Raw genomic sequence first — 24,322 nt, 5'->3', positions numbered from 1 at the left:
ACCAGCTGAGCATCTGTCCCAGGACCCATAATATTCAGAAGATAATTGGAATGTTAAAAAAAAAATCAGTTTCCTTTACTTATCAATATTTTCCATGCCTAGTCAAAACTGTACTTAGCTGTAACACCTAAATATAGGAGTCTTCAAAGATGATAGATAAGGATGGTTCTAAGAAAAGAAATGACATTAAAACCTTCCAGAAGTCTTTGACAGAAAAGTTAGGAGTCAGTCATCGTCCCAGAATGTCTAGCTTTAGCCATTGGCTGAAGAATGGAGATTGTCCCTGAGAGAAAGAACAAAGAAAATGAGCAAGTTTTTGGTGGGGTGAAAGAAGGGCAGAAATAATTCTATTTACAAATATTTTCATACTTTGGGTGATTTTATCCAGTAGGTAGTTGGGTATATATACCTGAAATTCATAGGTTTTATCAAAACTGGCGATAGAGACTTGAAAGTTGTTCATTTAGAGGTGGGAGATGAGATCACCTAATTAAAGCATCAGGATTAAAAAGGGTTGGAAAAGTTTAGAAAAGAATAGAAATCTGGGAGTACCTAGCACTTAAGGGCCAAGCACAGTAACAGATTTAGTGAGAGAGGCAGAGACTGAGGATGCTGAGTATAATTTGATCCAAGGAGAAAGAATCAGTGGACAGGGAGACATTAAAGACTCAGGAGAGACACCTGACTGAAAAAGCAAAGGTCAAGAGGATTCAGCAGTGGGCAGGATTAAGAGTGTCCTGGATAATTGGACCTTGATCAGATCTTACCCTGGGAGACTGGAGGAAAAGCAACCCTAAAATATCATAGTACCACAACTTGCTACTTGGGGGTGCTGAAGTTAGGAGGCATTGATGGCATTTCATGCCCATCGAAGCCTCAAATTTCTAAAATAATTAGTAAACGTGATCATCTCGAAGAGAGGAAGGGAGGAGATGGAGAGAACTAGAAGCAGATCTGAACAGTCTCTAAGGGAAAATGGAGAGCTGACCAATTGCAAGGGAAAGTACTGCTGATCAATGCTGAGGGCCCAACTGAGATTAGAAACCATTCATTTATGGATTCATATTTTTCAGGGGTACTCATCCATTGGATGTAGGAACTTACATGTGGCTATTTGGTGGGGGGGAAGTACAAACAATAAAAATGACTTGAAGGTACTAATGGAGCTCAGTTGATTTACCCTGTGATTCACACTCTGTACAAAATGAAATGATGTCCAAAGCTCTGACAAACTAGGAAATTCGGAGGAATACCAAGATAGGAATTATGAATTTTCAAAGCTATATGCAGGTATAGGAGAAAAGAATATATGCCGCATATTGTCTGGAAGAAAAATATTACTCAGATATATAGGTTTTTGAGATAACACATTTGTTGTAGTCAATAATAAGCTATAGAAATCAACAGAGCCAGCTGGATGTGAAAAGAAAGGAAAAGGGGAAATTAATTATTCAACAAATATTTATTGAGCAACCTCTGTGAATCAGGCATTATTCTAGCTGCTGGAGATACAAAAATTGACCAGACAAAATGGTTGCTCTTAATTAGATCAGTCTACTGGAATGATGGATGTTTCCAGCTTAGCAAACAGTGTGGATGAGAGAGCAAGAGTATTAAAAGACAGTATCAAAAATTATAGAACTCATTTAGCTTGAGTATTTGATATAAAAGACCAAGTAGCGATAAAATCAGACAAGCCAGAGAGGTGGATTAGATTTGTGAAGAGAAGTTAGTGTTGACTAGGAAAGACCTAGAGGAGTATACAAGATTGCCCTAGAGAGAATGCAGAGAGAGGATTCCTGAATTCCAAGATGGAGGGGTAGGTGGAGGAAGAAAGGAGCCATTGAAAGAAAACTGAGATGAGACCAATTTGTTCCTGAGAAAAATGAAGAAGAGGGTTCCAGAAGAAAAATAGTCCATATAGTCCAATAAGTCAGAAATCCTGACAAGAAAGACCAAATTGCTTGAATAGATTTGGCAAATAGAAAAGCATTGATCATCTTAGCAGGTGCAATTTCAAGAAGTTAGAGCGGCATACATTTCTCCGGGGGGAGGAATACATGAAAGACTTGGAAATTGTGTATTACCCATGATGACCAGCAACTCTCAGGGCTGTCTAATGATTACCAAATATAGGCTGTAGCATTGGTCTTTTAAGTAAACAGGAAGACAGGTACACTTGTTAGATAAAGTTACAGTAAGAAATGTTAGGTATACAAAGGATGTACAAAAATTAACCTAAAAGTAAACAGAAGAAACTAGAACACACTAGGAGTAGAATCTGCGGAGGGAGGGGGCATGGGGTGGTAGTGGTAAGGGCTGTATTATTTGTAGCAATTACCATGCTTAAAAAAAAAAAAAAAGAAGAAATTGGTTTCATGTGAGGTAATTTAAAAACCCTCAATAGTTAAAGCTAAAGCCTGTTCTTCACAAACCTCAGGTGATACATGTGTCCCACAAAGAGGAAAATTATATGATTTTTGAAAGTAAAGTAATAGAGTATTTTGACATGCACAAGTAATTCCCCATATTCTTGCCTTCAGATTTTAAAGATCATATGAAATGTAAACATCTTTTAAATTTAACGGATGACATTGACTTCAGGAAGAAAGAACACCTTCTAGGGCTTGGGGAAGTGAACATATGTTTAAGAGTTCCATTGCGTTTTCAACATAATTAGCCATCTAACTACGTATCCAAATAAAGCTAATGAATTTCCATGTACAATTAACTATCATTTATCTCAGGGTATTACAGTTTGAGATATTTTCTATCAATTTTCTCATAATTATTCTTTACTATCAATTTGCTAATTATTTATGGACAGATCTCATTTTGAGTAAATTGAAATCTGTTTCCATGCTGCAGCATAGATTGAATAGCAGTTAAGAGATGGAGCTGTAGAAAATGCAGCTTTGCTTACTTTTCCCCAAAAGAAAGATTATTTGAGAGGTTAGGCAAATCACTCCTTTCAGTTCTATTTTTGAATAGAACTATGAATGAGACCTTTAAAAAGTTTAAGATTTTAAAAAGTTAGTACAACTTAACTTACTCTTTAACAGCTTCATTTTTGATCAATTCTGATGTCATTTATCTTGCTATTTAAAGTGACTGTGTGTATTTGGGGTTTTGTTGAAGGGTGCGTTGGATGTAGGGTGTAGCACATTTGTAACTTTAGGATTATTCCCCAAATAGAATGTGCTTGTAAAGTGTGCAACAGTAAATCCAGCTTGGTTTAAACATTAGTTAGCCTAAGGCGATTTTTAAATTCGGTAGGGATCAGATGTATGAAATGCTAAACAAAAACCATCTGAAGTAATAGATAACTAAATTTTAAACAATTTTAAACTCTTAAAATGTTTTGAAAATGCTTGGTAAATAGTGTAGTAATATATGTGTATACATCAATGTTATCTATATTTTAAAACCTATTAGATGCTTTTTCAGAAAAAAAGCATTAGTGTAATCTTGATGGGCATAGAACTGGGCTCAGCATAATTGGTAAAATAAGCCTAAGGAAAAATAAAATTAGATTTTGTTGATTTTATTATTTCATTTTGGTATAGGAACTGCTCATTCAAAAGTGCCTTTAAAGATTCTTTTTAAAGTTGATATTCAGCCTATAGAATTAATCCACATTATAACTCCATTTACCCTGGCTCTAGGACTTTGGTAGATTGCTACTTAATGATGTAAAAGACAGACACCATTGAGTGATGGAGCCAATACAATTAGACCCCCAGAAAAGCTAATTCTATTGGGTATTGCAGAGGTGCCCACGGGAGAATCAATGGATGCAAAATCAAATTACATGTTGCGTAACTTACTTGATCCACGTATTGTAAGATGGTCCTGGTAACTCTCAGGTAATGCGCAAGCTCTGCGCTCTCTTTACAACCAATTGTATGGAAGGTCAGTTTTCCACTAGTAAATCTTCCCGAGATTCTTTATCAATCCAAATGCATTCCAAAAATGTGATATTCAAGCCTTCTTAGTTGAAGTGAAAAGGCCAGGCATATCTCAAACAAATCAAAATATGAAACAAATGACAGCTGAAGTTGTCATTGGAAAGAAGGATAGGCAGTCCCAGCCACTTACTATGATGTGCCTGGACGAGGAAGGGTTTCTGTTCTTTAGCCCCTCGGCCACTGCACCTTGATTGTCTTCCTTGTTTCCGGCTCCCAGAGGCAGCCCTCTTGTGCCATTGAGTTATATGGGTCATTCAACCCACTCTCAGCTCCTAGGGAGACTCACAGTCCAGGACAGAGTATGGAATATCCATAGTGTCTATACTTAGGTTGAAATCTGAGTGTAAATATTAATATATGTGGCATTGTGACTAGTGTTTTTATTAGAATGAAACTTGAGATCTACAGTTTTAGTTTCTCTGCTTAGACATTAAGCATTATGTAATGTAGTGAATAGATTCATTAAATGTAGAAGGGAAATGGAATAATTATTTTAAAATAAAAAAAAACAATTGAGTACAGGGTCTAATGTTGTCAGTTTATAATATTTCATGAATACTGAAAGTCATGAATATTAATTACACAAACAGTGGGATTTTGACTTTATTACACGTTGAAGATAACTTTCCTCTACGTGCATTGAATAAAACTAAAGCAATTATTTAGCACATGGTATGACGATGTTAAAACAATACAAAATCAAATGTACACATTAATATAATTATACATTAATCATAGTCTAATAAATTAAAAGCCAAGGCCCCAAAGACCTGTATTTCAACCCTTTAACAAAAGAAAATCTTAGGTATAGTTTGTTATTATACATTAATCATAGTCTAATAAATTAAAATCAAGAGCACGATCTGAATGTCAAATCTTAAAGGGAAAGTGTAGATGAACAGAACCTGTGAATTGTCAATTGTTCAGGGAGCTGCAGAAGTAAAACACTTTTTTCCCCCCTAATCTACATTTACAGTGAGTCTCGAGAGACTGGAAACTTTGAAGAAGAGAAATTGGAAGGGAGCTTGTGTCTTCATGGGGTTCCTGTCTCCCACCCCACAGCACAAGCAGAGATGGAGTATTCTCATTCACGTTGTATTTAGGCATACCCATGGAAGGGTAAACTTGTGTGTGGAAGCAGCAGACTGGTTGATGTCTGCTCCATAAGGTGATAAGGAGAAGAACATGTAAAACTGCCCACCCCCCTTGTAAAAGCAAGGCCAACAACAAGTAGCTGATAGAATATTTTCCAGCTGTGGGATGTAGTAAAGCCTTGTGTTTAAGAGGCTAAACCCTGCTCTGCGGTTCCAGGAGAGGCTCTGTGTCTTTAGAACCTGTAGGTAGCAGTTAACAGGCTCTCTTCCTTCTTTTTCTACCCTAGGTTTTTTTTTTTTTTTTTTTTCATCCTTAACATGGACTAGTAATAAGTCACTGTGGGAAAATAAACTGAGATAAGAAAGGTAAAGTTTTTAGCCAGTTCCTGGCACCGAGGAAGTCATCCAAGAAGGTTATTAATTATCTTTGATTTGAAAGCTATTAGCCCTTGGGCATCTATTCCTTTTCCTCCAAGTTTACAGATAACAGCAATAATTAATTACGTGTACATGTGCTAAAATACACCCTACCAGCATTCATCTCGATGGCTCAAGTAGGTGCCCACTCTTTTTCTGGTTTTTACCTGAAACAGTAAAGCGCAACTGTTCCTGCAGTGGCAGGTGGGATTCAGATCACTTTCTGTCATTCTGCTTTTGAGTGCCGAGCACCAGGAGCCTGATAGATTTCCTTGGGTTTAACAGTGCATTACAGATCGGTTACCTGACTCGTTCCCTCGGTGAAGTGAGATGAGCAGTCTGGTCTAGGTCTACCCAGGACATCTGTGTAGGTTTTGCGCTTTCTAGGGAAATGTGGTCTATTTGCTCCATGTCACCCCTCCTAAAATGTTCATTAGGATAGTGTGTGTAGGAGGTAGTATACTATCGCAACAACTGAACCGAGAAGTAACTGCCAAAATGATTTTAGTGCCATGCAGGATGGGACTCAGAGTAGTCTTGTGTCTATGGCACTAGTGGTTTCTATCATAAGGAATACGTAGCATAAATTATGTTAAAGTCTGTGTTAGCTGCAATCAGCACTAGATATTTTAAAACATGTAGTTATAGCCTGTAATGAAATCCTCTAATACAGTCTTGTTTTTAGAGCAGTTGATAAATATCAATCAAGACTGACATGAGTTTCAGCTATTTTTTTACTGAAGCACAGTCAGTTACAATGTGTCCATTTCTGGTGCACAGCACAAATGTCCCAGTCATGCATATACATTCATATATTCGTTTTCATATTCTTTTTCATTAAAGATTAAATATATTTCCCTGTGCTACACAGAAGAAACTTTTTAAAATCTATTTTTATATATAGTGGCTAATATTTGCAAGTCTCAAACTCCCAAATTTATCCCTTCCCACCCCCTTTCCCCAACATTTTGGAGTTGATGCAAAACTGGGAAAAGATCAGGTAAAAGGAAAGCAAGACAGTGAGTGTGTGTGTGTGTGTGTGCGCGCGCGTGTGTGTATATCCATGAACCTTAAATGGATTCAAATTCTGGAAATTCAAGTGTAGTGTAACTAGTAGGCTTTTATAAATCATATATTTAGTACAAGTATTTCTGATCTGTGGTAATAAATGTTTTCAAAACAAACAAAAATATGCCCCAATCTATAACATCAGGCACTTAGAAGAATATCACTTTGTGCTAGACAGACAAATATGATATAATCCTAATAAAAATAATAGTACGGTTAGAATTGGTGAATCTCTAGTAGGTAAATGTTACCGTTACTATAGGAATTTATCTTTTAAAAATTGTGGTGGATGCAACTTGAAAGAGGAAATTAAAAAAAAAAGTTAAGATTTCTGAATTCTAGAAACAAAGGCAGAATGTATAGATAAAAGAGACAGTGAACTTTAACTTACAGGTCTAAATAGAGGATAACTATGAGTATTTTTAACAAGTCCTAGTTATCCAAGAAACCTTTTGGTGAATTCACTTTTGAACCAAAACACACACACACAAGTGTGCATTAAATCAATACTGACACTGCCAAAACTAGCTGAAGTTCTTAGGAGTAAAATAAAAATACCTTAAGAAGTAAGGCTTCATGAAAGTATATTTGGACTTTGGGAAGGAATTTAAATAAAAATTATCATTTGATATCATGTTACATGTCCAGCTTTGGCATTAACTCACATTTAAAACTTACGGTAAACCTATGAGGAAGACAGTTTTACTCCCACCTGATAGGGAAGGATACTGGGGCAGAAGGCTGAATCCTAGCTCTGCTCATGACCTGCCAGAGGGCACACACAGAGGAAATGCTAGGCTGGATTTCAAAGGAGACAAAAAGCTAGTGTTCTTCCTCAAACTCCGTGCCGCCCCACTGTGTGTTATTTCGGCTATCTGTAGCTATGATTACAATACCAACGCAGTTCATCCTTAATAAGAATATGATTATTTTTGATCATGTATTCCTTATTTTCTAGAATAATATGTGAAGGAAAGCACACCTTCTAAAGTGTGAACTGTCTTGCAAGTATAATACAAATATCACTTGTAATTCAGTACAGTTTAAATTGTGTATAACATTTATTTTTTGGATTTTTATTGTTACTTTTATGGAAGCATAGTCGATTTATAATGTTGGTTTCAGGTGTGCAGCAAAGTGATTCAGCTATACATATGCATATATGCATATGTATTTTCAACTTCTTTTCCGTTATGCCTCATTACAAGAAATTGAATATAATTCCCTGTGCTATACAGTAGGTCCTTGTTTATCTATTTTATATATAGTAATGTGTATCTGTTACTCCCAAACTCCTTGTCTATCCTTACCTCACCTTTTTATATATATAAATTGTATGTAACATTTAAAAGCAAGTTTCGGGAGGAGGGTATAGCTCAGTGGTAGGGTGTGTGCCTAGCATGCATGAGGTCCTGGGTTCAATCCCCAGTACCTTCATTAAAATAAATAAACCTAATTATCTCCCCCCCCCCATATAAAAAAGTTAAAAACAAGTTTCAACTTAATGTCTGTATAACTAATGTGCCTCCTAAGGGAAAACTACCGATAAATTGTGTTTCTTACTAACATGATCTTAGTATTTACAAAGTTTTTGATTTCAGTCAGCACGTGGAGAACTTCTAGGTTGCTGTGTGAACATAAACATGAAAAACAGATTGAACTGAAAGTAGGCAGAGGGAAAGTGAGCTTGACCAAAGCACACGGCTACCCAGAACAACACGAGCCCTGTGCCGACAGGACGGCGAGCGAACAAATGGAACAGAGAGGAAGTGAAATCGTGCAAAACTAAATTTAAGTCTTTATAATTTCTTACGAAAACTGAAAAGTCCTGACTAAGGCATCAGCGTGTTCTAAAGTTCCTAAAATACTCTGACAGACATTGTAAAAGTGCAGTGCAAATGAAATCAGACTGCCTAATCCCTCTTAAAAAATAATGCAGGAGGAAGGAAGGAAATGGAAACATGACATCGTAAAGGATGGCAAGGTGGAATTGTAACACTGTGTTTATTTTTCCCCTTTGTTAGTCTGGGCTGTCATTTTTACATAAGTGTTAGAAAATATGACAGTACATTTCTTACACTGAAAATTACCTATTTCTTGCTGTAGCAAGGTCAGGGCACATTTTTAGGCTGCACAGTCCTCCTTAATGATTGAAATCTCCATTGTCAAATAAATTGCTTGCGATCTGTCTGATTTGATCCATCTGGCTCCGCAGTGTTCAACAGCACTATTTTCAGAGTCAGAGTTAGAAGAAATTCTAACTACATCCCAGGGTGCCCAGATCAAACCAAGGTTAAGCACATCTCCATCATTAAGCCTATCTATCCTTAGTTTAAACCACGTTTCCCAGGCTCAAAACAAAACAAATACTTGGGGTAATTTTATCTCCATGCTCATAAGTTATTTATCCTTAGACAGCTTCTTTCCTTTCACAAAGTTCAAGCATCCTTTCATAAGTATGAATTGGGCATTACCTTACTAGAAGCCAATTTACTTCACTGGTATTTTGTTTTTAATCATAAGCAGTATGGCTTGACAATCTTTGTGTTTGCTTCACTGTAGTATTTTCTAGAAAACATGGACCCTCCCTGAGGATTCATTAATAGAATCCCAGGTTCAAGGCCCAGAAATGGTCTTTTGCATTTTCAGAGCACAGTGTCCTAGCAGATTCATGACAAGTGTCACAACTTGGAATTAATTATCATAATAAATGCTCAAAGTGTATTTGTGATGTACCAGGAACAAGGCTAATGTAAGTGGTGGGCAGGGGAGACAGGAGACAGGGTCCCTGCCCTCAAAAGAGCTTCACACTAGTGTGATTTGTCTTGATGCGGTACACATTTGCCTCCTGTATTTGCAGTCTAATTATGATGCCAAAGATGGAGACTAGATCCTAACCAATGAAGAAAACTCAGCAATTGAGGAAAAAATGGACAATTTTGCTGTTCATCATTTTTCTACTTATCCTTTTCAGTGATTTAATTTTTTTATTTTTATATAATTTTAAAGGTTACTTTCCATTTATAATTACAACCAAATATTGGCTGTCTTCCCCCTGTTGTACAATACATCCTTGAGCCTATCTTACACCCAGTTGTTTGTACCTCCCACACCCCCACCCCTGCATTGTCCCCCAAACTAGTAACCACTGGTTTGTTCTCTGTATCTGTTAAGTCTGCTTTTTTTATATTCACTAGTTTGCTGGATGTTTTAGATTCCATACACATGTGATGTCATATAGTATATATCTTTCTCTGACTTATTTCACTTAGCTTAAGGCCCTCCAAGTCCATCCATGTTGCTACAAATAGCAAAATTTCATTCTTTTTTATGGCTGAGTAGTATCTCATTGTCTATATTTATATACCACATCTTCTTTATCCATTTGTCTTTGATGGGCACATAGGCTGTTTCCATGTCTTGACAGTTGTAATTAACGCTGCTATGAACTTTGGGGTGCATGTATCTTTTCGAATTAGTGAGTGCTACATTTTGTTTTGTTTTTGGATATAAACGCAGGAGTGGATTGCTAGGTCATATGGTAGTTCTATTTTTAGTTTTTTGAGAAACCTCCCATACTATTTTCCACAGTGGCTGCACCAATTTACATTCCCACCAACAGTGTACAAGTGTTCCCTTTTCTCCACATCCTCACCAACATTTGCTTTCTGTAGACTTTTTGATGATGGCCATTCTGACAGGTGTGAAATGATATCTTATTGCGGTTTTGATTTGCATTTCCGTGACGATTAGTGACATTGAGCACCATTTCATGTGCCTGTCGGCCACCTGCATTTCCTCTTTGGAAAAATGTCTGTTCAGTTCTTCTGCCCATTTTTTAATTGGGTTATTTGGCTTGTATGGTGTTGAGTTGTATGAGCTGTTTATATATGTTGGATATTAGTTCCTTACTTGTATGCATGTACAAAATGGGAGAAAATATTCCATTCTACTTAAAAAGACATTACAAGAGACAGCTATACCAATTAATTTCATTGAGCCATAAAGTAAGCTCTGGTACCGAGAGCTTCACTGTATATGAATATCCTTAGAGAGATGAGCTGTGTCTTCTGTCAAAGTATCACTCAATTTGCAGATGCTGTCGACTTAATACATGTTGAGAAAGAAGAATGAACTCAGAATAGGAATGGAGGAGTTGTCATGTTCCCCACACTGGAAACAGGCTGTAGAGTGAATACCAGGTCTCCACTTTCAGACAGAAATGTTAAGAGTGGAGACTGAAGACTGAAAGAACTGTGTGACTTCATGAGTTTCACTGAAGGGTGGCCATTAGGACTAGCTTAAGGTGTGACCATTTGTAAATACAATTATGATACATCAGCTTTACTCAGTATTCTGTTCTGAGGGAACAGAATAGAAATACTTAATGGTAATTTTTTTTAATATTCCCTAAAAAATGCACTATACATATTTCATATATGATCTCAAAAATTTAAGATTTAATTGGAAAAACTTAATGCCAGCAAAACCGATAAGCTTCAAGTGTAATCAGTCTCTAATACCTCTAGAAACATGTTTTGTAAACAGCTCTTATATAAGCAGTATACATACTGATTTTATGATAAATATTACATACTACAAATGAATTTTAATGGAGTAAGACACAGAAAAGATACCATATGACTGATCAGTGGTATGAAAAAAAATTAGTCAATTAGTTAAGGTAAGGCTGGAATTATTACCCAAATTCTAAGATACAAAAAAAAACCTACTTAAGTTTTAAAACATTTTTACTTCTGAAATTGTGTACATTTTTGTTAAAATATTTTCAAAGTCCCTCTCAGGGCTATCAGCTAGTAAAACTGAAGCTATAAATGTTAGCATCTGTAACTGCATTGTCTCAAGACCCTCCAAGAAAAAAAAAATAAACATCATATTACTATTTCAGCTAAATGCTCATATTTGCTACGTATTATAGGCCACCAAAAATGTGTTTCTTTTTGGCAGAAGACTACATTTCTTTTGGGTCCTTTTATTTTTGAAACACCAACTTCTGAATGCTTAAAATATTTACCTTCACAAAACAGAAAACACAAACATTCACATACAAATATATTTTGATTTGAAAAAAATAACCTCATTATATTTTAATCTTTTAAAAAAGGATGGAATAATCATTGTGTATTTTGAACTAAGTATATAAGTACTAACTAAGTATGATATTGAAGCATTTCTTAACTGCAACCTAAAGTAGATTTTTCTGGATACTGACTGCCACATCACTGCAGGGCATGTGTTCTCCGCTGTAGAGCTTAGATTCTTAACACTAATGAACGTTGCCCAGAGGTACCTTGTTCCTGAAATTCTCCGCGCCTTTAGCATGTTGTCTACTGGGTAATTTTACCTGAATATACAACAGGTGGTTCTAAATCAATATATATCAAACTATGTTCATATGAACATATGATATATGTTCAATATATATCAAATTATGTTCATAATCTTTTTTGCAAAACCTGAACTTCCTGTTTCTCCTAGCAAATAACAGACTACTCAGAGACTTGCCATGAAGTAAATTCCATTTTTGTCTTCAGCACCCTCTACAACTACCATTTATCCTCCAACTCTAAAACCCAACACACAGGACTGGTTATAAAATGAAAATATGGCACTGTGTTCAAAGATACTGAAAATGTCAATACAGTGATGGCAGAACATTCAGCCAAATGTGGGCTCTCCTGAGCATGGACCCCTGTGTGACTGCACAGACCACACGCTCACCAGGACTTCTGTCACCTCTCATTTAAAGTCTCTGATACCATGAGACTGTCTTCCTGCACTCTTGAAAGTGTACTGTCCGTATTCATGTTCTTTATTCCCACTTCACCCCAATAGTCTGTCCTCTTGATCAGGGTTTCCCACTATCACATGTTGGACCTGATAATTCTTCGTTGTGAGTGTTGCCATGTGCATTTAAGAATGTTGAGCACCATCTGTGGTCTGTACCCATAAGCTACCAGCAGTGCCCTTCCTTACCACTTGTTGTGATTGTCAAAAATATCTCCAGATACTTCCATACGTCCTCCAAAGGGCAACATTTTTCCCGTGTTGAGGACCACTGCTCTACATTACCAGAGAGCCCTTTTACAAATCACGGAGGGGGTCAGGCTACTCTCATGCTTATAACATAGGAGGAGCTCTCCCAAGACTATAGGATAAAGTCCAACATCACGATATTCAAGGGTGTTTGTAACTTGGCCTTGTGTGTATCTCCAACTCTAACTCACATTTAGCCCTTTTTGTTCCTCCCTTGAACTCTAGAGGCCATCACTGCCAAGCGGCTTAGAGTTTCATTCACATGTGTTTTAACTTTGTATTTTTGTAACTATGCTTACTCTGGTCTCTCTAATTAATACTTCTTTCGTTCATCTCTCCTCTGATCCCCAAATTCCTGATTTATTACCTTTTAGGATAAAGCTAGAATATTATCTTCTTTTGAGAAAATCTTGACTATCTTCGTGCCCGCCCACACAGAACTGTTACCTCCTTTCTGCCCTGTATTTTGCCTGTGAGTATGTTGTACCGATGTGCTGTTACTAAATCTAATGTGATGAAGAGAGGTTTAAATATTGAGTCATTTAAAGCATTTCCACAAATTAAAAGTATGAGTCTGTCTTCAGAAACATTACATTGAGGCAATCCAATTTATGTTGGAGCATATGCTCGTATAGGGAAAGTTCTCAATAGAAAAAACCTGTTGTGTCGCTCATAAATTATTATTACACTTGATTTTCCACATGCCTAATTCAATGTACTTGAAATATATTTTTGAAAGCTAGGGAACACTCATTGTACATATTTATATCGCTGAAATATATAGCATGTTGCTGAACACATATTAAGCGTTTATTCTTTGTTAAAAGAAAGGAGGGAAGGGAGACAGGGAGGGAGAAAAGGGCAGAAAAAAAGGGAGGGATACAAAGAAGAGGAGGAAACAGAGAAAAAAGAAAAGTATTTTGAAAAAGAGCTCTGAGTCTCTCAGTAAATGGGCTACAGATTTGTATTTAGACAGTCTTTTCTTGCTTCTCAGTGTACGTGTGTCCGGAAACTTCGTCATCACTACCATCGTGTTAATAAATGCAGCAATAAGAACCTATACAGAGCACGTTCTAAGCACTTCACACACAGTGCCTTTGAAAGGCTCACATTCTTCGTGGACGTCAACTCTGGAGATTTGAATGACGCTGTTGCTGCTAATCCATCCACCCTATGTTATCGTTAAAGCTTTATAGTTTAGCGCATTCAGATGTATGCATATTTACTAATGCATATTATCAACTCTGTCCAAAAAAGGTAACAAATTTTACACCTCACCCCCCAAAAATGCTACAGCTTTGCTTTTTAAAGTCTCCACATCCTACTGAAAATGTCCAGTTTATAGAGAAAAGATACTACAAAAATGAATCACACGTCCTGCAGACTTGCCTACGTAATTTTGGTAGTGTGTCGACACATTTCCTGTGATGTTGAACCAGCTCTCAGGGCGCAAGATAGGATTTGGTGAGTAGTATTCAAGACAGGTCCTTCACTGATGGGTTGACAAAAAGATTGCAAATCGCTGTTCCTCATGATTACACTTTGACTATGAATTTAAATCACTTGAAATCCATCTGTTCATCAAAGAGTAATTTACCGTCAAATCCAGTAAGTGACAGGATATCCCTTTCCTTTACTTCCAACCTTGTTCTTGGCACAGAGGAATTTGGTTCAAATATGACAAATTTCCCCTTGACAGCTGGACGATTGTTCACTGTGGCCAAATGAGAAATTTGTTGCAGGGAAGAGACAGGCTGGATGCACCAAATATTTTACCATTCTGAAATGTTCTTTTGAATGCATATAATATTTTCAAAACTTACTTGGCTTTGTTTAATAATTTTCTACCTCTGTGCTCCATAAATCCTATGAAATACATGTATCTTATCTCTGACGGATTTTGGGATATAACTTGTGTCGCAGGCTTCTTCTGTGGTTGCTTAAAATTGAAATTCTGTATGTTTTCTTTGTTCTGTACCCCTAATTAAAAACAACTAGTGAATTCTAGCTTTAAAAAAAAGCATAATGCAGAAATAGAAAGGAAGTTTCTCTTCCCATCAGATTGTGATTTCCTTCAAGTTGAAGACCATGCCTTAAATTTCTTTCCTTCTCCACCAAATAGCACAACTGGTAGACTTTCAATAAAAAATTCCTAGAAAATCCTTTGAGATACTTTTAAGGGAAGTAGTAGAATATAACCACTCATTATGAATAACCCATTTCAGTATAAACAATCTTAGTTTGGTTCATCATAATCTCCATCTGAACATATCATAATAATAGCATAACTGTAAAATAAAATCCTTCCCTTTCAATTACATTTATATAATACCAGTTACTTTTTTTTGACACTTAGAGAGCATGATTTGTATCATACTTTTATTGCATTGTCCTTAAAAGGTAATATGTATTTGTTCATTTTAAGTCTTCACTAAAGTCAATGCATCTTAAGAAGCAAAAAAATGTGTGGAATACACAAAGCAATTCAACAAAATACGTAGAATTCAAAAAAATAAGGTCACTACTAGCCCCTTTCTTCTCTTCCTCCTTTCCTTTCCCCTTCTTTTCCTCTCCTTTCCTTCTCCAGGGAAAAATTAAGTGACCAGTGGAAGCTAGGCACTTTGCTGTGTCAGATGAATAAAAGCAACCACTAGCTTTTAAGATAACATGTCTCATAAAATAATAAAGAAACTTGAGTCTTTATATAGTATTCAGTGAGCTTATAAAGTAGTCCTAGAGAAAAACTGATGCCCAATGATGTCTCACACTAGAAATATAGTTATTCCATTGGAGTGATCAATATTACCTGGAATAATTGGTAATTGCTCTTAAGAGAAGGTACAGTTGAAGTAGGTCTTGAAGATTGCTTAGTGATTGAGGAAATGGGAGACGGTCAAGAAGAAGACCAAAAGTCTTAACTGAAGTAGAAAAAGAATATTAGTGTATGTGTGAAAGTAAAATGTGAAAGTGTGTTACAGCCAGGGACACAAACCTCAGAGACCTTGGGTCTAGACAGAAGAATCTAAAAATGCAGTAGGGCATTCTAGATCCCATGGTGACATAAGTAAAAGTTGTGTTTTCCCAGTAGGAGGTACAAGATGTATTACAGGAAAGGTATCAGATTTATGGAGACCAGCTGGGAGTCTATGAAATATGAGTGAACTTTAGAAACATTGCAAAAGAAGAAACAATTGATCTTAAAAACAGATTGGCAAGATTTTCGCCATGCCCATGACTGTTTAAGTCAGCAATTTCTTTATTTTTTTTCCTCTTTCTGGAAATCAAGTCAAAAACATCAAGGAGAAAGAAAAATGAATCCTATAAGCTTTATACTTTGTGACACTAAGAAAAATGTATTCTATGTAGAGTCAAATGTGCAGGAAAGATGCTAAGACAAAGGTATAGAAAAGAAAATTGGAAAACATTAAGAGAATTTGTTGGGAGCAAAAAGTTTTTATTGATTCAGCAAATATGTATTGAGCTTTTCCTGTGGTTCAGGCCATGATTTAGGCATGAGGGAAAAAAGAAATAATAAAATGACAAAAGTTCCTGCCCTCATAGAGCTTACAGTATGGCTGAGACGGACAGATAGTGACAAAGTAATTAAAGTATATAATGTGATGAAGGGTGATAAGTGCTATGCAGACAAATGAAGCAGAAAAAGGGTATAAAGAACGTGCTGAAGGGAAAGTTTAATTCTAAGTAGACTGGTGAGGGAAGATGCTATGGACTGAACGTTTGCGTCCTCCCAAAATTCTTATGTTGAAACCTTAGTCCCCACTGTGATGGCCCCTGGGGGTGGGGCCTTTAGAGGCGATTTGATCATGAGGATGGAGCTCTCATGATAGGATTAGTGCCCTTATGAGAAGGGAGACAAAGGAGCTAGCTCACCCTTTCTCTGTTCTCTGCCATGAGAAGATGACCACCTACACACCAGGAGAGGGTCCTCATCAGCCCGTAGGTATGCAGGCATCTTCATCTTGGACTTCTTAGCCTCCAAGAAGTATGAGAAATAAATATTTGTTCTTTAAGCCACTTGGGCTATGGTCATTTCTTATAGCAGCCCAAGCAGACTAAGAAAGAAGATCTCTCTGAGTAGGTGGTAACTTGAGGAAAGACCTGAGAGGGATGAGAGAGGTAAAGGGAACAGCAGATGGAAGGCCTGGAGGCTGGCTGCCCGTGTGGCTGGATCTGAGAGAAGGACCAGGCAGCTATCAGGAAATGCAGTTGGAGGAAGACTAGGTTGCCAAGTTGTGTGGGGCCTTGCAGAGGAGGGTGAACACTGTGTGGTTAATCAGTGACAGAGGAAGCCATTGGAGGGTTTTGAGCCAAAAGACTGATGGGGTCTGAGGTACATCTTCACAGGATCATTTTGTTTGGCTTCCTCATTGAGACACAGTGTTTAAGGTGGGAGCAGAGGCACCATTTACAAGGCTTTGTAACATACCAGGTGAGAGATGATGGTGAGGTGAGCCAATATGCTGTCAGTACAGATGGTGAAAAACAGAATCAGAACCATGATGAAGGTGAAGGGTCTGGTGATGAATGAAATACAGTGTGTGAAACAAGGGTCCGGTTGACTCTCAGAGCTTTGGCTTGGGTAATTGGAAGGATGGAGGCGAGATTAGCTCAAATGGGACAGTTTTTGGGGAATAGAGCAGTAATCTGGTTTTAGAAATGTTAAATTTGAGATGCCTACTGCACATCAATGTAGAAGTGTATAGTAGACAATTTGATCTATGAGTTTAGACTTCAGCCGGGAGATCTGGGCTGGAGAAATTAATGTACGAGTTCCAATACAGATGGTGTTTAAAGCCACAGGACTGGGTGAGATCTCCAGAAGAATGTTTCTTGCTGTAGGTTTTTTTTTTTGTTTTTTTTTTTTTCAATTTTCAATTTATTTTTATTTATTTATTTTAAATGTTGGGGGAGATAATTAGGCTTATGTATTTATTTTTTATTAGAGACACTGGGGATTGAACCCAGGACCTTGTGCATGCTAGGCATGTGCTCTACCACTGAGCTACACCCTCCCCCCCTTATGGTTTTTTATTTTTATTTTTTTTTTTTAATAAAGTACAAGTCCTCTCTCAGAAAACATGGCAAAGATGAAGAGTACACTGGACAGCTTATCTGTTTTCTGAATTTGCAGAATCAGAGTGAAAAGGACCTGTGCCAAGGCCATTCAGGATCTGTTTTGTTCAGAGAATAGAAGCGCAGGGACAGAGCTTTACCGGGATGCTCAGATAAGCCAGACTGGCATGAGGAAAATGTCAAAATTACGTTAAGATTTGGATCACCATTCATTAAGGTTTATAAGACAAATATAATCATAAACAGAACATTGGATTTTCAAGAGAAGACATTAATTTGGTTTTCTTGGAACTGGGCCTGATGCAGGGCTCTGCAGGACCCCTGATGACAATCAGCTGCCTGCGTTGCTCCTTGTACCCAGAAGGTAGATGCCTGATCAGTCAGGACCTAACTCTAGTCTTGGGCAAGTCTCACTTACCTCCTAGCACAGGGAAAGGGTTGGCACATCTCTCCCATCTCTGAGAGTCCATTATGCCTGCCCCACCTCATCACTCTTTAGTATCTGCTTTAACTGCAGGACGCGTGGAATTTTCTTGCCTTAGGATAAAGCTACTGTATTTGCATGTTAAATGATCTCAGTTTGGAGGACTTTTTTTTTTTTTTAATTTTAAAAGAGCTTATCAGTTATAGGATACAGTGCTATTCATCTTATAAGATACACAAAAAATACTTAGTAACCTTTATTTATACATTTTTCCTAGTTTATATTTAATATCTTTCCAGATAAGTTTCCATAAATAACATTTACTAATTGTAAGACATAAAGCTATTTTTTACCTATGAAACATCACATTTTTTTCCCAAAGTTGCCATTACTTTAAGATGGAGTGTTAATATAAAATTTTAAATGATTTTTGCAATTCGATTTATTGGACTTAGGATTTTCTCAGGAAGAAGAAATGCCTGCCCTTGGCGCACTCAGTTGTCATTTTGTTTCTCGTCTGTTATTTTTTGTGGCATTTAAATTCAAAGGAGGGGGAAAAGCTAGCATGTGCTAGGTATTGCTGATACTGTGCAGGGATCGTTCTAGGGAACAATTGCAGGATGAGGGAAGTACTGGCGTCATCAGTGTTCTAAGGAAGCAATGAAATTCAAGACGACTGACTAACTTGCTCAGAGTTGTTATTTCAAATTGCAAGTTTTATACATTGGTTAAGGCCCACTCTATCCATGTGAACCAATCGTATAAAATGATGCCTAATTACAATTTTATTAATGTATCTATCTTTTATGTATGGCATGAAAATTTCCATATTTTTACACCCAGCAATTATAGCTAGATCTTGCTGAAATATCCTTTATAGGGTCAGGAATAAATTTATGGAAAAATAAATCACAAAATCCATAAGTTTTTAGTAAGAATCTGCCTTCTTTGGTGCTGCTTTATCTTTAGCCATCAATCCTAAAGAAAGTCAGAGAAGTTTTAATAGATGGAAGTTGACTGCATTTATCGCCCATCAGTTTGACCATAATTAGTTTAGCAATGGATTCAGAGTCAGGAACGCCTTAATACATTACAGACTCATTGAGTTTCCTTGGAGCTGTGCCCTTCCACTTCATAGCGCCAACATTCAATCACATTGCAAACGCGTGGGACAAGCCCAAGCGGTGCTAGTTATTTAGACTGTGAAATTAGTGGCGCCTCTGGACTTAAGCAGGGCACAACGTCCACACTCTACACTACAATCTGCATCGTTCTCCATTTAAAACCATGGAGAAATTCGAAGTTACATATTGCATAATATACTGAACATGTCATTAATAATAGCAGAAACTTTTGAAAATCACATGAAGGCATTTAATTACATAGTATATCATGACAGAATTAGAATTACATCCAATATCTATTTGTTTGTTGGTGCCCTGTCCCTTAGCAAAATTATTTGGGGAAGATTATAATTACATAAATATATAGATTTACATATATATTATATGTAAATATAATATATAAATAAAGTTACATATATATTATATGTAAATATAATATAAATAAATATATATATTTACATATAAAATATATACATTTATATTAGAGATTTTATATATAATTTATATATAATATACTATTTGTATATAATTTATATGTATATTTATATATAAAATTATATATACATAAATTTATATATATAGATTTATATATAAAATATTTATATATGTAGACATATCAATTTAAATATTGTATGTTAAAAATAAACATAATGGAAAGAGGCAAAGATGCTGACATCAATGACTAGTAAACTGACAGCAACAGACAACAAATTCATGCCTTTGTTTCCCAGCAACCAATGGAAGGAAGGAAGCCAGAAATTACAAAATTATTTTTCTCCAAAAAAGTGGACAGACTGGTTTTCAAAGGGCAAACACAATTTACTATGCAACCAATTCTAAAATACAATTCTCACGGAAGCCTTTATCTGAGGAATGGGACACACACACATTGTACACATGCGTATGTTGCCGAGTAACAACAATGTGTATAACAAATATGGAAGGATTTTTATGTAGCTGTTCTAACATTCAAGAAGTTCTGTTGGATTATTGCTTCTGATGAGCTAATCTCACATATGGGTGGGATATAAACTATTTAGAAAAAGAGATTATTGGCATTTTCTTTAAATTAGGCTAAATGGAATTTATTTCAACATGAGTTTTTAGTTGGATGTCAATCTGATGGTATGATTTGACTTGACCTAGTGTTTATATTTTATCATGCTCAGGGAGAGCATGATATTTTATATTTTATCATGTATTTAACATGCCTTACAAATTAGACGAGCCCAGGTAAGGTCAACACTTTGTTTTGAAACTTGAAAACCCAGCCATGATTTATTTACTTTTTTCCTGAGGTGGACGACCACATCATTTCTACATGGATTGAGTCACTGAGGTTCCTTCAGGCAAAACTGTTTTTTATTTTTATTTTTTTACCTCAAAAAGTCATTTTGATTCATTTCAGCATTTGGAAAAGAGCTGAATAAAATATCCAAGTCCCACACCTGTGGAAGAAGGGCCTTTATCACAAAACTTTAACCCAGTGACGATTCTTAAACGTTCATCTTAAGCAAGAAAGTCTCCCTGTGTGGCCACTAGGATAACTTCAGTGGTGAAGTAGCCTTGGATATCTGGACAAATGTACTTAGAATGCGTTGGAAAACAGTGGTTTTAACGACACTAAAAACAAGCATTAGATTGATAATACAACTACAAGTCAGTCCTAGTTTTCTGTATATAAAATCACCCCATCAAGTGGTATAAAGACATTTCCCTGTTTCCTCTCAGAGAACAGTATGCATTCAGTTCATCTCTAGCCTCAGACCGTTGTGGTGTAAATTAACATGTATAGGATTAAAACCCTGGTTTACAACGCACTGCTTGAGATTCTGATCTTACCTTTCAGCATACTATTCTTGCTACATCTGAGTCATACAGGGGCTGTAAAGTGTACCGTTTATAGAAGCAATAATAGCCAGGGCTTTTGACCATAGCTGATTTCTAATCAAAAGCCAATGATGGAGTAATAAAAAAAAAGTGATAAAGTTTTATTTTGCTCTTGGTCAATCTTTCCCTGAAGATTGAAACAGTGGTCAGTAGCAGAATGGTAGTCCCCGGAAATTCTGTGGTTCCTGGTGTGAGATACCAGATTAAGGTTTTAAAAAATAATAAAGCTGGCATGAACACCTTTGAGTAAATATCAGATTTTCAGTGAGTAGAGTGTTATTACTTCTGAAAATGAGGCAGATTACACTTTGATCCAATTGAGAGGGTACAAGAAGGTACTGAATACGAGGTGTTAATTGAAGGTTTGGTGCACACCATGCTAAACAGGCTTCAGGCAGCTCGGGCTGTCCTTTCTAATAAAAGCTGGAGGAAAGAGGCCTCCATTTCCCAACGGTAGGACAGCAATTCTGGTTCCCATCTGTCAATAATGCTTTCTGATGTGATTTGTGAGCAAGCCTTTCTTAAGTGGCTTTTGAAGAAACCCTTAGAAGCCGTTTGAACATCAGAAGACTGCTTGGAGAGCTAATGAGGACCTTGAACCAGTTCACCTTTATCTTCTGAGCTTTTCAGACACCATTGGTGTCATTTGCATGCAAAGAGGGGAAAGGGATAATGGACAGAAACTCATCTCCAACCTAAGAAAGAAAGCACAGAATGACTATTGAATTATCAAATTTGAAGTCTCAGCACATTGGCGTATACGAATATAAATTTACACTCCTAGGTGAGTCTGGCTAGATTTTTTTTTTTTAGTTCCATATGCTTATTCCGAAATACAAGTTTCTAGAGAAAAGGCTATTCCAATAGTGCATAGGTTGACATTTATTATGTGTCGGTCACTGTTCTACGCTGCTGTGTATTCCTTTGTTCTCACATACACACAAAATAAATATGTGATACAGATTCTATTACTAGTTCCCATCTCACAGGTGAGGGAACTGAATCCAGGAGAGGTTAAAATAACTTACTCAACATCCCCGATGCAGAAGTCTTTGGAAGAGGCAGGCCCCTCAATCTACTGTCCTGTTCTTAACTACTTACTGAGTTACCTGCTACTCAGTTTTTCTTGTAAGTAGGCTTAGTTTTGGAAGCACTATAGAAAATTCAGGACATTAAATCTCCCTTTCCAAAACTATGAATGTGTTCAGTGAAGAAAGTATATGCAGTTTGAACAGCTGTCAGAAGCAAAAGATTTAAACAGCCTTGAAGTACCTTGTTGAGATGCACACATGTGTTAGGATGTGCAGCATCCAACTCAAAGCAGAGTTCAATAAAAATGAAGAGAGAAAAGCCTCGTGGGCTTGAGGGCTCAGTGTTTATTCTACTGTCATAAATTAAAATGAATGTTTCTAACTTCTCTCACTTTTTAGTCTATACACATTCTAAAAATAAAAAGAGTTTACATGTTTCTGAGGTGATACTATTATTATGAAATCCAACTCTTCAAAGCAAAAATAGTGCAATACGTAGAGGAGGGGCAGATAAGATACTGGTTGATTCAATTATGGGTTCATGGATTCATCTAAATGGGATTCCAGGTGCTGCAAACTAGGAAATACAAAGTGATTGCTCCCCTTAAAGTGAAATAGATGTGAAAACAGCAAATTACGACTTCACAAGAGAAATGTTTAAATAAAGATACGTGGGAATATAGAAGAGGTGTCTCTCACTCAAGGAGAGCATACTTGGTTGTTTGGAATGTGGATCTAAAGAGCCTCTTAGGTCTGGGGAGAGAGACCCTGGCCTTCTTCAGTTACTGCTGATCTGCATGGGGTAAGCAAACTGACCTGAAACACAGCACATAGACATGAGCTGGGGATTTCCTAGCTGCTGAGAGGAGACGAGGTGTCAGTAAATTGGAACTTGTAGTACATAATTATTTGGAAAGTATGTTTATTTACAGAAGTAAAGATCTTCCATACTTTCACAAGAAAGGTGATGAGCTAAATTTCTTACATCACATTCTTGCATACGTAGGATTCATGAAACCTACACGCGCACACACACAGCCTGTTTGTTGCTTGGTTGGAAGGATGCAGCAGAATTGACTGGGCACCTTTGAATGTTTGCAGTCACACTCCAGCCATTCAGAACTCCTCGTGGTTCCCTGCAAAGCATCCAGCGGCATCCTGTATCTGTGCCCTCGCTGCCTACAAAAGCCACCTCTGCTTTCACCTGCCTTGCTGTTCCTTTTGTACTTGCTTTGGCCTCACTCCCTCCAGAGAGCCATTTCTGCGACTTGACCTTGTGGTTTAGGAAGGTGCTCATAGCATCCTGTATCTATTACACAAATTAACACTCTGCCTTGAAATTATTTAACTGTTTCTTAATGTCTTATTTATTTTTTATTTTCTAGTGCTTGACTTGCCAACATATATTTATGGCCTAAATGAATGAACATCTGTTGCTAATTTTGTTAAGGAAATTCTTGCAGTATTTAAACATTCAAATAGACTATCTTAAGGTTTCCTTTCCCTCTAAACTTCTATACTATTTTTAATGCAGTTATTACGGTGTTACCTAATCACACAATTTGAAAGTTGGAAGGGGATTTGGAGATTGACTAGCTCAAACATTTATTTTACAGATGCATAAAGAAAAAGGAGAAAGGTTAAATCATTTATCCAAGGCCTCTCAGATAGTGAGCATTACAACTGACACTAGAATCTTTGTCTCCTAATTTCTTTTGTGGAGCTCTTTCCACCTGCTCCACATTGTATAATTTCTGACTTAGAGTTTAGAACTTTAAGTTATTTTGCAGCTTAATTCATGTCTGTATCATCATGTAATAATGGTAGATACTGAGTAAATATTTGTTGAATTAAATTACAACTTCTATGTGTAAGACTGTATTTCCTGCAGCTCTTGGAAATCACTGAATTTATAAGCATTAGTGAAAAGGGGTTTATATGGGAGTTAAAGTTATAAAAGTGATGGTTCCCTAATTCAAGTTTTATCACTGTCTTGTAAAAATTCATGTCACACAGGAACAGTGATGTAGGTGCTTCAACTCACATCCTATGCTTAAAGACTGAAATTCTATTTCTTCTCTATGACAAAGTGTCTCTAGAGTATTAAACCTAAATTCATAGTTGAGTCCAGTGAATATTTGAGAGCTATCAGAAA

The 24,322-nt window shown here is 36.7% G+C and overlaps 1 protein-coding gene across 5 annotated transcripts in view; it reads left to right on the top strand.

Moving 5' to 3' along the window:
• The window catches only part of GPC5 (glypican 5), a 1,150,604-nt gene that overhangs the window by 826,752 nt on the left and 299,530 nt on the right, over window positions 1-24,322 (top strand). The gene's annotated exons all lie outside the window — the stretch shown is intronic.

The sequence above is a fragment of the Camelus ferus genome, chromosome 14, assembly GCF_009834535.1.
Source record: "Camelus ferus isolate YT-003-E chromosome 14, BCGSAC_Cfer_1.0, whole genome shotgun sequence".
In the NCBI taxonomy this organism is placed as follows: domain Eukaryota; kingdom Metazoa; phylum Chordata; class Mammalia; order Artiodactyla; family Camelidae; genus Camelus; species Camelus ferus.
Note: the sequence above shows the minus strand (reverse complement) of the source record. Positions and strands in the feature narration are given on the sequence as shown.